Source organism: Callionymus lyra, chromosome 5 (assembly GCF_982586985.1).
Source record: "Callionymus lyra chromosome 5, fCalLyr1.hap1.1, whole genome shotgun sequence".
Taxonomy (NCBI): domain Eukaryota; kingdom Metazoa; phylum Chordata; class Actinopteri; order Syngnathiformes; family Callionymidae; genus Callionymus; species Callionymus lyra.
This window is the reverse complement of record NC_141822.1, coordinates 8831938-8848923: the sequence shown is the minus strand read 5'-3', so window position 1 is coordinate 8848923 and position 16986 is coordinate 8831938. Positions and strand designations below refer to the sequence as shown.

Sequence of the window (16986 nt, the reverse complement as noted above, 5' to 3'; positions counted from 1 at the left end):
TATCTATCTATTTATCTGTCTGTCTGGCTGTCTGTCTGTCTGTCTATTTATCCATCTTTCTATCTTTCTATCTATCTGTCTGTCTATCTATCTATCTATCTATCTATCTATCTATCTATCTATCTATCTATCTATCTATCTATCTATCTATCTGTCTATCTGTCTATCCATCTATCCATCTGTCCATCTATCCATCTATCCATCTATCCATCTATCTATCTATCTATCTATCTATCTATCTATCTATCTATCTATCTATCTATCTATCTATCTATCTATCTATCTATCTATCTATCTATCTATCTGTCTATCTGTCTTTCTGTCTTTCTGTCTTTCTGTCCGTCTGTCTGTCTGTCCGTCTATTTATCCATCTTTCTATCTGTCTGTCTGTTTGTCTGTCTATTTATCCATCTGTCTGTCTGTCTGTCTGTCTGTCTGTCTTGTCATTTACAGTAGATTATTACTTTCTGATTTTCAACCTTTTTTTCACTGTCATTCATTCTAAGAAAGTGGTTACAATTAGGATAAAAGAGAAATTAAAAATGTTTACCAACTACAAGCAAAAACCTGTTATTTTTGTTCTTTAATATTTATATTTTCTGTCTTTGAATAGTTATTTATTGTTTTTCAAGTAAAGGTATGAAGTTTGGTTGTCACAGTACTAACATTTTCAACTTGATAGTGATAATAATCACATTAGCATAATACTTGATACTCCTTACCTACAAGAAAAATACAAAAACTCTGTGCAGCAGTTAACAGAACCACACGTTTAATATATATATATTTTTAAATGGCAGTTGTGCAACTATGATAAAAATATTTTAAGTTTGCGAAAGTGCAAACAACTCCAGTTTGGAGTTATTACTAAGTATAATATCTTAGTAATTATACTTTTAATTACAACCCTAGTATGACTGTGTAAAACAGACCTGTTTTTGTGAGTATTAATTGCTCAATGAATTAGTGAATATCGAAGAAAATATTTTGAAAATAAAAAGCTTTTATGTGAGATTTTAAATATATAAAAGTCAAATAATAAAAATAATAACGTTTATTCATTATAGTGTAGGTATGAATTCGCAACAGTGTATGATTATGTTTTAATAAAGCAACAACGAAATTGGCATCAGACGCATAAATCGCTAGATTTGTAGCTTCGTACGAAGATAAAGTAAACAACATTTTTCTCTTCTATACATATAAACAGAATGTTAAATTTAGTCCTGGTGAAATTCAAATGCTATCAAGAAATATAAATAACAATACATGCTCAGATACAGTTAAAAAGGAAAAGATTTTCCAAAGCAAAACCAAATTATTGTAAAAATCAGCTAGCAACTCTTAGCAACTAGCTAAGCTAGTAATAACACAATTCAGTTTAAAGTTGTGTCACTTTACAGTCTCAAAAGACCTCAATTCTACACGGGAACGGTAGCAGCAATAAGTTAAAAATGTAAATGATCAAATAGTGTGGGAATGTACCTGTGTGAGACCTTGGCTCCCTCAAGGGTTTGTTGAATATCGTCAGTTTTCTGTGATGTTACTGAGAAAAACATTTGTAATAGGGTGCTATGTACAACCCTGGCACGAATACATTTTTAGTCCTACATAGATATAGCATAGCATAGCATAGCATAGCATAGCATAGCATAGCATAGCATCAACTTAAACTTTGATGAACCACAAAACATGTTACCGTGACACATATCTATTTGAATAATGTGATGTATTTCAATATTGATCATCAATAAACATCACTGAATGATACATTTTGTTTGTTTTCCGATGAGCAAACATGACTCAGCAGAAATCTTCAGGCTCGAGTTTGTAATTCCATTTCTAGTGGAGCTAAAGGATGTGTTGTCGTGAGGTTCTGTCAAGTGATCGGTTCAATGTTTGTATTTATTTTTATTCTTTTAATATTTTTTTTATTTTTATTGAATTTGTTAAAGCAACAAATAAGGACAACATTGGGATCAAATATGAAATACATGATTAGAAAATGGTTAAAAAATGATCAATAGAACACGTGTGGAAAATGTAATTTGTTCAAATGTTTAATCAAATAACAACTCACCACATGGTGTATTTTTAACATTCTTAGTTTGACAAATACTTTTACAACTGTGTATAAAACAATATATCAGAACACAGTAGTACAACTACTGACTAGCTCTATAGTTAATTTTGCTTTGCAGCAGGAGTTATTTCTTCTACGTTGAAATCGTATCAAATTAAGTGTTTTAATTCAAAATATGTAATGTTCTGAAGAAGATATTTTTGTCTTCTTACACAGCCAGTTACTTTCTTATTTCTTGAACCTTTGAGTAAACTTTGAGCTTGTGATTCCAGCACTAGATTTGTCAGTTTTAGTGTAATTTAAGATTAAAATCAAGCAAAAATAAAATGGCTGTAGGACATTCACATGTCCCAGGGTTTAAAGAACTATAAGTGTATATATAACTTGAAGTGTGTATATTAGGGGCTCATCCTTACACCTGGGCTGTTGTGAGTAAACCAGAAAAACTAGTCTTAAAATGATGGTAAAACAAGCTAAACAAACAAAACGTCAAGAAAACACAAAAACAGGTTTATTTATATTGAACTTTAACTTAAGTTCATATATGTTTTAACATGTGAATGTATATTAATGCAAATAATAATCATTTTGTTTGCCTGAACATTTCAATGGATACATAAAGGCTTTACTTGCTAAACAAATGTAGGTATTCATGTTTATTTAAACTGTCAAATGATGACAAAGTTTTCTCAAGAGGAGAAAAAAGAAAACGGGTCCCAGCAAATGAAGAATGAGTGAATCAGGCTTAAAGTCCTTTTTAACAGGCAAAAACCTTGAGCAAAACCAGACTCATGATATTTCTTTATTATACCCACAGTCGGGAATCTCAGTATACTGTATATAATAGTATATATGAATGTAACTGAATCCAATATTCAAGCGAAGAAAGAGTCACAATATCATTTCATGATAATATGTTTTATTGATATAACACCTTTATAACATCAAAAGATACTTAACTAAAAAAAAAAGATCATGATTAACTTTAAAAAATCACCCATTAGCTTAAAATCAGCACAACAATTTGGTAATGTCACTTATTTTATTTTTATTTATTTTATATTATTGATGTTATTAATCTATTTTTATTTCATTCATATTATTTCGTTTTTAAAACCACAAATCCTTGTTATGTTTCAAACACTGGCAGTAAAGAATATGATAAAAGACACAATAAGTTCTGTTTAGTTGACTAATGTTAAAGTTATTCACAGTCAAATTAAAAATTAAAAACACAAAATGAAGAGTTAAACGTCGACATCACAGCTAAAAAAAACATGTTTTTAAAAGGGATTAAAACAAAGTCTTATGTTTACCACTTGTGGTTAATGCTGTACTTTGCCCAGGTGTGTTACCTATTGTCGTCTTGTGTAGGTGGAGTTTCCATCATTTACTTAAAGCCAGTCATGAATGATTGACATGTTGAGGGATCAACCTTAAACACCCAAAAAATGATCCAATACTACAGTCAGAATTTTGGTTATGTTTACCTCGGATAAATGTGTAGTATTGTCGAGTACTTGACTCTGTACACCGGGTTTGTATTAGCAAGAATCTGGTAATAAGATGCGTATCATGTTACAGGGACAACCATATGAAATGTTGCAATATATTGCAATACTGTAGTAACGAGGATATGTTCGTAGTATTGTCCGAGTACTTGACTCTGGTGTTGTAGTATTTACAGACCACATGACTCTTGACGAAGACGCAACTGCTTTCATTTGTTTTGAAACCAAAATATATCTAAACATCAGCTTTAAAATCTGCTTGAGTCAATGTATCCTCTCGTCCTCAGTCATTTCAGGATTTCAATGTTCCTTTAGCTGCAGAGGATGTTATGACTGATGCCATCTAGTGGCCGGTTTAATCACAACCCCAAAATGCGAATTGTTAATTGAAAATGAAAGAAATTGAATTATTTAATTTTAGACACACTTTATTGAACTAAAAATATAGTTATGTTAAAAGCACTGTATCCTCTCGTCCCCAGTCATCGCTGGGATCTCACTGGATTTCATTGCTCCTGTAGCTGCGGAGGACGTAATGTCTGCCGCCAAAAGTTTAGCACAAAATAAAATAAAAAAGCTGTGAATTTATGCAAGTGAAATGTAAGTTTCAATTAAAAAACATTTTATTTTATCTTCACTCTATTGAAATGAAAAACCCTAAAAGATCTACGGTAAAAACTGAAATGAATAAGAATATATCGATATGGTATTATCAAAATTCTTAAATTTAAATGTACCCATATTATCTTACACCCCTTAATATTTGATCTATGGTTATTTGAAGCCTGTCCTGAATGATTGACATGTGAAGGGATCGACGTTAAAACACCAGAGAAATGATCCAATACTACAGTCAGAACTGTGGTAACGTTTACCTCCGTTGAACTCCAGCTGACGGAACATGCCTCACACACTCGCGCACACACACTCACACACACACACACACACACACACCCCTCCTCTGTGTACATGTCAGCAGTATGTGTCACACGACGACGGTTTTTCTACCCTCGTGGCATTTCCTGCCGCCTTCACCTTGGCGTGTCACATACAGTCATGTCATGTGGTAACAATCGTCATGCGTGTAACTCCCCCCCCCCCTCCACCCTCCACCCCCGTGACGGTGTTGCGTCACGGTTCAAGCCGGGTCGAGATGCTGCTCGTCTTATACAGTCGCATGAATCATTCAGGCGGTGTCGTGCGAAGTTCACGGCTTATTTAAAAAACCCCCCCCCAACCCCCTCAACCCTCTCTCTCTCTCTCTCCACGCTCGCTCGTCTATTTCACGGGATACGAATGAAGACTTTTCAATGTTTGCCTCATGAAAAAAAAAAAGTGCACGGCAGTGTATCACACCTCCACGGAATAAGCGGCGTGATTATGTAGCCATAGGCGTACCTGTCAGCCTCAGGCAGCACAAAGACGGCTTTCATCTACCATAGTTAGTTTATGATTATCCCCAAACCTCCGCCGCCGCCTCCCTCCCCCGTCCTCCCTCCCTCCCTCCCTCCCTCCCTCCCTCCCTCGCTCTGCCTTCCACACACACACACACACTTCAGGGAAATCAGTTCAGTTCTATCTATAGTGTGCAACATACATGGAAAATGTGGGAATGTTTTTTTCTGATAAACGCCCGCCGACGGCATTTGACTTGGATGGAGGCCAGAGTGTCGTGACGGCCCTCAACAGCTGTATTTGTCCATGTGTGTGTGTCGGTGTGTGTGTGTCGGTGGGTGTGTGTGTGTTGTGCGTGTGCTTGCCGTGTCCTGGGATGCCCTTCCTACATACAGCATACCGCATTCCACGAGGGGGCCCAGGCCCGTGTGCAGGAGGGGGAGCGTCAAGGAGAGGCGACGGCACAGTTTTTCAAATAGATCTGATGCGGCGTAAGTTCACCCGAGTGGCTGGGATGGCGAGAGAGAGGGAGAGAAAAAAAGAGGGTGCGATTGTCGTTCTGGAGAGAGGAACAATGATGCACAGAAGACAGTGGGAAGTGTGTGTTGGTGTCATTTCGGGCGAAGGTGGTTCATGATTCTTGAGAAAATACTTGATTGAAATTCTAGTGAAGTAGAATCACACTGAGTCATGTATACGTGTCGTGGTTACTTCTATTCTTTGAATTAAGTTTTGTGTTTATTTCTATTACACTTTTAATTATTTCATTCGTCTTTATTTTGTGTGCTTTCTAGAAGAGGTGTGAATTGTTTTGGGTCGACAATACAATATATTGTGATAATGTTATCTCAGTGTTATCTTGACCTTTAAAGTATATACTTTATTGAATATTGTTTTGATTGTTTAAGCGCTTTGTGACCCTGGTTTGAAAAAGCGCTATATAAATACAAATGACTTACTTACTTACTGTAGTAGCCATTAACAAGAAGTTATTCACTGTATTTGTTTATTTTAGTAAAGAAATCTGTTGCTTTAATTCATCCAGAAAATCCTGTAAATCTATGAATTTGTTCTTTTGTGAAAAACAAGTATTGATCCTTCTGTTAGAATACAGGAAACTGATGTCAAACTAATATAGAAGTATTTTGCGTTTACTGTTCTGTTGAAGTTTATCTCCAGTTGAATCATTTAAAAGGAATCCAATATATACCTGTTCCTACAGTATCGCAATATATCGATTCTGCGTGTAATCTGGCGATACAAAGTTCATACGGAAACAGGGACAGCAATATGTGATACTTTAGTAACAACTGTATATTTGTAGTATTGTTGAGTCCTTGACTCTGGTGTTGCAGAATTTACAGACCACATGACTCTTGACGAAGTCGAAACTGCTTTCATTTGTTTTCAAACCAAAATATGTCCAAACATCAGCTTTAAAAGCTGCTGGAGTAACTGTATCCTCTTGTCCTCAGTCATTGCCGGGATATATATAATGTATTTGTAGTATTGTCAAGTACTTGACTCTGGTGTTGCAGAATTTACAGACGAGATCGCAATATATCATATCAGTGTGTAATCTGGCAATACAAAGTTCATCCTTATACAGGGTCAACAATACGATATATAGTGATACTGTAGTATCAAGGATATATTTGTAGTATTGTCGAGTACTGGACTCTGGTGTTGCAGAATTTACAGAACACATGACTCTTGACGAAGTCGTAACTGCTTTCATTTGTTTTCAAACCAAAATATATGTCCAAACATCAGCTTTAAAAGCTGCTGGAGTTTATTGTTTCCTCTCATCCTCAGTCATTGCCGGGATATATATAATATATGTGTAGTATTGTTGAGTACTTGACTCTGGTGTTGCAGAATTTACAGACCACATGACTCTTGACGAAGTCATAACTGCTTTCATTTGTTTTGAAACCAAAATATGTCCAAACATCAGCTTTAAAAGCTGCCGGAGTCACTGTATCCTCTCATCCTCAGTCATTGCCGGGATATATATATTTGTAGTATTGTCGAGTACCTGACTCTGGTGTTGCAGAATTCACAGACCAGATCGCAATATATCATATCAGTGTGTAATCTGGCAATACAAAGTTCATCCTTATACAGGGTCAACAATACAATATATAGTGATACTGTAGTATCAAGGATATATTTGTAGTATTGTCCAGTACTTGACTCTTGGTGTTGTAGTATTTACAGACCACATGACTCTTGATGAAGTCGTAACTGCTTTCATTTGTTTTCAAACCAAAATATTTCAAAACATCAACTTTAAAAGCGGCTGGAGTCGACTGTATCCTCTCGTCCTCAGTCATCGCCATAATTGTATTGTTTCTTAAGCAGCAGAGGAGGTAAAGACTGCTGCCATCTAGCAGCCAGAAGTGTTACTGCAACACAACATTTAAATGGTAACGGTAAACTTCCCATTAAACAAATCTTAGTAAAATATAAACCATAAAAATAGAACTCAAAAGCCTTCATACAAAGTATAATACAAAAAAATGGTCATATATGGATGACAGATCTTAAATACTCAAAACAAAGACTTTAAAAAACTTGGTTTTGTGTTAATTAATGGGTTTTTTTCAAATAGTTTAACGATGGTATTTTCATTTGAGTGTGGTTCTCTCTCCCAGATGGTCAGGGTTCACCTCACAAGTCACGAAAATACTGAACCAGAGCAGCAACAAAAGCAGCTCGAGATTGTTGTGTTTGTGCTGCGTGATCCTGCCTGTGCGTTCTCGGGCCTGTGTGTGTATTTATGTGGCCGGCGTGTTTATGTGCGTATGATTTTTTCCTTTCCTGAGTCCGCCATGACTCAGCGCTGATGGTATGTGAAACAGGGCACCAGTCATGCATCTTCCCATACAACCGGTCCCTGTGTTTTCTCTGCAGCACTGCTGTGTGTCCAGGCTTGTTGATTGACAGTCGTGCGTCGGGTCTGTTTTTAAAACACATCTCTGCGACTGTCGGATGTTCTGAGAGTCCGGGATTCTCAATCACGCCTCTTCAGTGTAGTTTCTGTTTGACGGGTTCGGGGTTTTCCGTGGAGACGCCACCCGTTGATGAGCTTGTGTGGTTGTAGATGAACTTCTTGTTTGTCGGGTTTTAAGAAGTAAAAACGTTTGTGTTATCGGCTTCAGTCCAGGTGTGTGGAAGTCAATCACACACAACCTCTTGTGGGCCGAGCAAAATGTACCAACCGGATTTTTATATTGTATTTTCATTCTTTGAGGCTCAATTTATCATTATCTCTGTGTTAGAGATAAGAAAAAAAAAAAAAAAAAAGTTTTAATAATATATATTTTTTCATATTTTATATCAATGTTATTTTATGTTTTATATTTCAATTAAGTAAAATATGTTTTATCTTTATTTACAATTAACATGCTAAAGGAAAAATTAAAATCCCCACAAGATGAGCGCAATGACTGAGGACGAGAGGATACAGTTGACCCCAAGTTTAACTCTGGGCATATTTTGGTTTAAAAAGAACAAATGAAAGCAGTTACAACTTCGTCAAGAGTCATGTGGTCTGTAAATTCTGCAACACCAGAGTCAAGTAATTGGAACATTTTTTGCCTTTTAGCTTAGCTCTTTTTTTTACCACCACAGATCAGTGCATCTTCTGCATAACGGCTGAGTTCGCCCCCAATCCACCTTTCAATCGTACGCTCTATTATTCCCTCACTCATGAACAAGAACCCGAGATAGAACAATTTGACAAGTAATTAATGTATTTAGTATGTATATAGCTCACCCTCAGTTGCTGGGACTGATGTGACTGAGGATGAGAGGATACAGTGGACTTCAGAAGCTTTTAAAGCTGATGTTTGGACATATTTTGGTTTCAAAACAAATGAAAGCAGTTACGACTTCGTCAAGAGTCATGTGGTCTGTAAATACTGCAACACCAGAGTCAAGTACTGGACAATACTACACATATATACCTGTTACTAAAGTATTGCAATATATTTCAAAATTTCATATTGTTGTCTCTGTATCGTGATATGTATCTTATCGCCAGATTCTTGCCAAAAAACACCCCCTGCAGAGTAAACTCTTTATTTATAGTTAATATGTAAATATTCACATCGTTTGTTCATATATTTTTAGCAAATAAACTTCCGGCCGCTATATTGTTATAGTTTTCATTAACTAATTTTTCGAGTAATGTATTTAAAAAAATAATATAATATTATTATTATAATTTTTTTTTACGTACGAGTTTTATTGTAATTCCAATAATTCAAACATACATTTTCTTATTCGTAGCCGTTTAAATTCAATATAAAAATGTTAACATTGATCACAACAGCAACAAAATTCAACCTCTGATTATACACATAATTAAACACAAATAATTCATAGTAGTAGCATTTAAAATGTTGAATTCAACAATATAATGGCCACATGACTCGGGGAAAAAAGGGTTTAGATGTATTTGTTCCTGGACCCTCAGATGGTTCTGATCGGTCGGTGGATGAGACACGAGCGACAAACGCTGCTGGTTCCGTAAGAGAGACTTGTTGTGAGTCCGACTCGTGTTACTTTGGCTGCTTACAAGATTTCTCAGGAAGCCTTCCAAGTCTTCAGACAATGAACAGTAAACATGTTCCTCAGAACAATCCACTCCACGATCACGTGTCTGGCCCTTTTTTCTCCTTCTTCTTCTTCTTCTTCTTCTTCTTCTCTTACTAACGTCCCACGATCATGTTCCAGGTGAAGCTCCACACACTTGACAAATGTGTCGCCGTCACCTCCGTTCACTTCCTCGTCTCGCTCTCTCGCTCCATCTCAGAGGTTTCTGGTTAGTGACATGTTTGGCCGTTGGCGTAACGCCTAGCAAGATCACATGGCGCACACATCGTGTGTGTACGTGTGTGTGTTCCCGAGTGTTAGGAGTTGTGGGATAAAAAAAAAAAAAAAAAGGGAAAGAAAGCGAGCATGTGCACATTTGATTGTTCCGAGTATTTCCAGCTCGAGTCGAAAGCACGTCCACAAGGATGGAGCTGGAGCTGCGTGAAGATGCTGATACAGTCATGAGATTGTGTTTGTCAAACTGGATGGAAAATGGGATTATGTTGCACTAAATGTTGTTGTCAGTCGGCTGTTTGTTTGTGTAACCTTTTTGATGGAGCGTTAAAGTGTTGGTTATATGGTGTAGACGATCCGAAGATGTATCACGACAACAACATGGAAGAGTCAATAGACTTTATGGGTCAGACGTTTGCTCCAGACTTTATTGTCTTGAACCTTTATCTTGTTTGACTAGAATAATATCAGCTGATCCAAGTCAGACATGAATCTTGATCTCTTCTTGTCTGGGTATGAGTTTCTGTCTAAGCTGGAGAAAGTATTTAGTATCTTAAGGTACGTTGTATGGAAGTATATCAATGTCAGAATATTACATTTCAATTTGTAAGATTTTTGTACTGCAATGTTGTTTTATTTTGCAGTGAATTTCTTTTTTAAATTAATTTAATTCAATATATTGTACATTAAAGTTTCAATAAGGTTGTTTTTAAAAAAAAAACTGTATAATTTACCTTCAAAAGCAATGATGCTCTAATGGCTACATTAAAAAAAACAATGTTTATGCCTTTGTCTATATGGTAAATTATGACGAATCTAATCTAAATTATTCCCTAAAAATAGATGACGACTGACGAAGCTTCATGAAGCAGTGTCATATTGGTTAGAGGTCAGTAGGTGGCGCCATCCGATTAAAAAAACATAAAGAAAATACTGATAATATTCACTGTAACGATTGTTTTATAAACTTTTTTAAAATCTTTCTTATCTTTAAACATCTGTTTTACTGTTTTATAATATGTTTGGATGGCGTCCTTGTGTGTCCTTGTGCGCCTGAAAAATAAAATGAATAATAGATATATATTTTTTAATAAAACTTTTCAAGCAAGGATGTGTTATGGTTATTTTATATTGAATTCAAAAAGATGAAATCAATATTTTAAACATGTATTGTTTTTTTACTCATAGAGTTTGATATTCTATTTCTAATAATAATAAAAAAAAAAGACTAAAGTCAATATTTTTTTTAAATTCATAGTCTTTTAAATTCAATATAAAAAATGTTGGTATAAATCTGCCTTCAGACAATACCAAACGAGTACCGAGCTACTTGATCAAACGTACCCAATCTTGGTCGCACAGTAACAAAAAAAACCCCGTAAAGTTACTCTTTTTTTTTAAAAGTATTTATTTTCAAAACATTAAAACCTCTAAAATTCCACCTTTATAGTAAGTAAGTAAAGTATTGAAATCGATTATTCAATTAAAAAATGTCAACCATTCAATATATACATTATTGAATTAAATTATTTAAAAAAATAGATATATCACTTCTTACTACTTCTGCTTTTTTTTGGTTTGAAATTTTGATAAGAAGCTCTGGTGAAGACTCAAAGTTCAACTTCTTCACCTGATTAAATATTCCTGGTATTTCAAAGTATGAGAAAACCCCACAAGAGATAACATTTCACGAATAACATATCAACGTTTCACTTTCAGTTATATATTTTAAAGTTGCATTTTGTTTGTATTGAACCATTGAATTGAATGTTTTGAATATCATGGGAAATAGTGGTGTATAAATAATAATGAATTAAGAACATTTACCTTTTTAATAATTGGAACTACAATATCAAATTCAACATGTAAAAATACACAATTATTTTGACAATATTCATATATTTTAATTCAATTATTAATAAATAATGAACAAATTCAACCTCAATATACTAATGATTGAATTAAATTATTGAAACAATAATTCAATGTTTCAATTCTATCTTTTAATATTCTGATGACACTGATATACTTATTTATATTTTCTGTACCGCTTAGTCCCTTATGGGGGTCACAGTGAGGACTGGAGTCTATCCCAGCTTCATCGGGCAAATAAACAAAACCATTCACACACACACACTCATCGCTACAGACAATTTCCCCGATTATATTATGATATACTTATCTCTAGGGCTCGGTATGGAACTTTGGTTGTTTTTTGGCAGCGAACAAATTTCTTCGGTAGTACCGAGGATCAAAATTGTGTATTCTTCGTCTATGGGTGCCAAGTTTCGGAACTCATGCGTGATTGAAATTTGATAAAGTGTGGATTTTTGTGAAGGAAAACTGATGAGTGACAAAGTCAATGAACATCTGATTCATTTTTTTTAGTATGTTTTTGCTCTTGACATTTTTTCTTGTAGGAAAACAGCGTAGAAAGTAAATGATAAACAAAGCAAAAAAAAATTAACTTAATATTAGTACTATAAATAATGTCATTTTCTTTTTAATAGAACTGATCTTATGAATTGGTATAAGAAAAAGTATTGAAAAAGTATCCTCTGGTCCTGAACTGTGTTCAGGAACCATCAGTAGATTCTGATCCACAGACCTCAGAGCCCGAGCTGGGGTGTAAGTCTGGATCAGATCACTGATGGAAGGTCTGACCATGAATAGATCTGAAAGGAAGAATTTTAAAGTAGATCTTGAAAGAAACTGGCAGCCAGTGAAGAGTTTTAAGGATCGGAGAAATGTGAGTTCTTCTACTAGAGCAGCTCAGAATTCTCGCTGCAGAGCTTTGTATGAACTGCAGGCGAGACACAAACGCATGGATTCCAAACTCCAGATCCTGTTGTGACATCATTTTCCTAAATTTAAAGATTTACAATTTAAGTACAATCCATTTGACATTATTATACATTAAATATACTTTTTTTTTATCCAAAAAAATTAAAGATGGAGAAATGTAGGACTGGGTAACGATCGAAAAATGAATACCCATGAAATATGACGATAGGTTGAGGAGATCTTACTCATGGGCTCTATAAAGACTTGCTTATCCCAAGTGTTCTTCTGAGCAGACTGTGAACAATTCTCTGGGATCCAGGAACCGAGGGGGGGGGGGGGGCACATCAGACCTTCTGTGAAAGTCAAACCTATAATTCGGGAGATGACGCACAGAGACAAACACACCAAGACGGGCAAATCTCAACAGAATCATGCAGACGCTCGGCAGACAAAGAGACACAGAGAGAACAGTGGATGGCATTTATCCTTGCAGCCCACCTCCGTTTTTTTTTCTTCTCCTCTGTGTTACGCATAATTAAATTGCTGCAAATGTTCGATGCACCATCGAGGCTGATGCTGGATAACAAATGGAGGTAATAGGTGCCGGAAGAACCTGACCGACCTCTCGGCGCTGACCTGTCTTGTTTCTACTTCCTTGGGTCTGGAACACTAGCCGTTCTGTTGCAGTGGTCAGTGGACGAAATGTTGTTGTCGACGCCTCACAGTTTTTTCATCTGGATTAAGGCAGATATAAGTCCAAACATATTCATTTGGTTAATTAATGAATCTTTTACCAGGAGGAGAGTAAGAAAATATCGATTCACTGACATGTTTTCCCGCGATAAACTGGCAGCCAGTTAAAAGTTATGAGGGAGAAATGTGAGTTCTTCTACTAGAGCAGGTCAGAGTTTTGTATTAACTGCAGGCGAGACACAAACGCAATGAATTACACTTTTTTTTTCCTGGGTACGGTAACGATATTAAACAGTACTTTATCAATATATTTTGGCTTTTTTTTCAAATCGCATTTTATTTCATATCATACTTCATTTTTAATGATTCAATAAATGTAATAGAAATAATATATATATATATGTATATATATATACATATATATATATATATATATATACAGTATATATATATATATACAGTATATATATATATATATCTATATATATATAGATATATATATATATTTACAATTAACATTTAAATACTCACAGCATTTGTTCATTTTTGGAGGTAAGTAAGTCATTTTTATTTATAGAGCGCTTTTCCAGACCAGGGTCACAAAGCGCTTACACAATCAAAATAATATTCAATAAATTATATACTTTAAAGGTCAATATAACACTGATAACACAACAGGAGTTCCAGAAAATCAAGGAAAAGCCTGCACGTCTTAAGATGTTGTGTTGCAATTAAACTTTCACCCGCAGCTAAAGGAACAATGAAATAGAGCGAGATCACTGAGGACGAGAGGATACAGTCGACTGCTAGAGGGCAGCAGTCATTATCCTCCACAGCTGAATTTAAAATGAGATCCTGAAAGATCCCGGCCATTACTGAGGACGAGAGGATACAGTGGACTCCAGCTGCTTCTAAAGCTGATGTTTGGACATATTTTGGTTTGAAAACAAATGAAAGCAGTTACGACTTCGTCAAGAGTCATCATGAAACAGTGTCATGTTGTTCAGAGGTCAGTAGGTGGCGCCATCAGTTTAAAAATGATGTTTGACTCTGACAATAATGACACTGCTTCATGAAGCTTCATCAGATTATCACTAATAATAAGTGGTCATTGTATATCATAATCATGTTTATAGAAGTATATAAACCCTTGTGTTGCCTCTGGGTCAAGGTGACCCGAAGGCCTGAACACAAATGTCACAGATCACCTTGACCTTAAAAATCTCCCATGAGTCTTTGAATACGTTGTCGTTTCTTATTGTCCTCACAGCACCTCACAGGCTGTCAAAGTGGCCTTCATGTGTTGGAATGTGTTTATTTGTTCGTACTTCGTGACGACTGTGGAAGACGACAATCGTGGAACTTTCAAAGTGCGGCCGAGATCAAAGCTCCAAACTCTTCCCGTTCTAATTAGTGCAGCTTCATATCCCACCGGGTTTTTTTTTACGTGAGAGATTTGTCAGGCGTGAAAGTCTTTTTTTGTCTTGTGCTGTTGACACCTGAGCGGTGTCAGGCCAGGTGAAGAGGGAGGAGCCGCTGTACTTCTACAATGACTTCCAACAAACTCGCCTTAATACTCAGTAACACGAACATATCCAAGATCATTCAGTGATGTGCTGATGAAGCTTCATGAAACAGTGTCATGAACCTCCGATCTCGGTCGACGACTCTTTAGGATTAACAAACGATCATTAAAATGGTACTAATACTAAGAATTAACAGTGATATCTATTGGGGAAAATGTAGCTTCATGAAGCTTCAACATACGTCACCACTACTTCTTCCATGATAGTATGATGATAGTATGATGTATGATAGATACAATATGATGATATTGATAGTTTAAATATCACAGATCTTAAGACTTTTTTATTTGTTCAGGCTTTTCCTTGATTTTCTGGAACTCCTGTTGTGTTATCAGTTTTATCTTGATCTTTAAAGTATATACTTTATTGAATATTGTTTTGATTGTTTAAGGGCTTTGTGACCCTGGTCTAGAAAAGCAATATACAAATAAAAATGACTTACTTACTTACTTACATAGATGTTTTTATCCCAATAATAATAAAAAGTATGTTAGAAAATATGGTGTTACTGTATATTATTTTCCCAATACTTAGATCTAAATATTCAACAGTACAGATTGTCTTTCAAATACTATATTTAAATCATACTTATTTAATTGTTTGTATTTCAATAAATATAATAAAAAAGAAATATGTGTATAAAATGAAATAATTAAATTTTCTTTTAAATTTACAATTAACCTACAAATATTTAGTGTGTTTTTTTTTCTTCATTTTTGTGTCTCAATTAAGCTTCTGGATATGAAGGACGATAAATGACTTCAGTATAAATACATGTATAAATACGTTACAAAATGTATAAATGTATAAATAAATCTTTGGATAAATATCAATATGTCAAAATGTCAAAATAAATGAATGACTAACCAAAGTTAGCCATGAAGCTAAGATAAACGTGTGATGCTCTCAAGGTAGTGGCAGTTGATCCAAGGCTGTAACCAATCACCACCTTAGACTGATTTTTGACCCGCCCACATAATTTGCATACGACAACAAAATGGCATAATGAATAAATTTCTAAACAAATATAAGACAAAATGTATAAATGTATAAATACATGTCAAAATGTATAAACTACATCAATAATAAGTAATTTATTGATTTTGATTTGATTATTTATCCAAACCTTAATCTCTACATTTATTATACATGTCATTTATCGTCCTTCATATCCGGAAGCATTCATTACGTCTACAAAGCTAAATGAAACAATGAAATCTTGCGAGATCCCAGCGATGACTGAGGACGAGAGGATACAGTCAACTCTTTTGAAGCTTTTAAAGCTGATGTTTGGACATGTTTTGGTTTCAAAACAAATGAAAGCAGTTACAGCTTCGTCAAGAGTCATGTGGTCTGTAAATTCTGCAACACCAGAGTCAAGTACTCGACAATACTACGTATATATACTTGTATCACAATCGTATTGTTGTTCCTGTATCGTGATACCTATCCTATCGCAAGATTCTTGCCAATACACTCCCCTATTGCTCTAAGTTGTTGATGGCCAAAGTTCCTCTTTTAAGTTGTGGTTTTGGTTTCAACCGTTACCTTCGGGGTCCGGGAGGTAAGCAGCACCGGGGCCCGGATTAAAAATAAGTCCTGGTCCGAGGCCAAGTGTCTTATGAAATAAAAAAAGAAAGTGGGTGTCACAGCAGGAAGCCAATAGTAAGACCGACACTGTCATTTTCAACAGTCGAGTGGTTTTTTTCTCAATCTGAGCTTCTGATCTCCATAAAAAAACATTGATACGTCTGAGGGTTTATGGGGGTTTATGGTATGTTTTATCAGCTCCCTGGTCCCAGATAACAGCCTCCTCCCCGCGGGCCCGGCCCTGGGTTATTCGAGGTAGCATGTTTGCTGGAGCACATATATGGTCGCTCGGGCGGCATTGCTGACTGCAGGATTCTTAGGTCACAGTAAAGTGCAGGCGAGAGTGGGAGGGAGGTCGGGGAGAGGGTGGGTGTACGTTCTCAAAATAAATATGTACGTAGCACAGACACACACACACACACACACACACACACACAGAACCTCTTTTATGATACACTGTAGCACGAGAACACATTGTGACGCCGGAATCATGAGAAATCTGGCCGCA

General features: G+C 35.6%; 1 protein-coding gene across 1 annotated transcript in view; it reads left to right on the top strand.

Annotated features, from left to right (window-relative positions):
• nacc2 (NACC family member 2) overlaps positions 1 to 16986 on the top strand; it is an 80413-nt gene that overhangs the window by 415 nt on the left and 63012 nt on the right. The gene's annotated exons all lie outside the window — the stretch shown is intronic.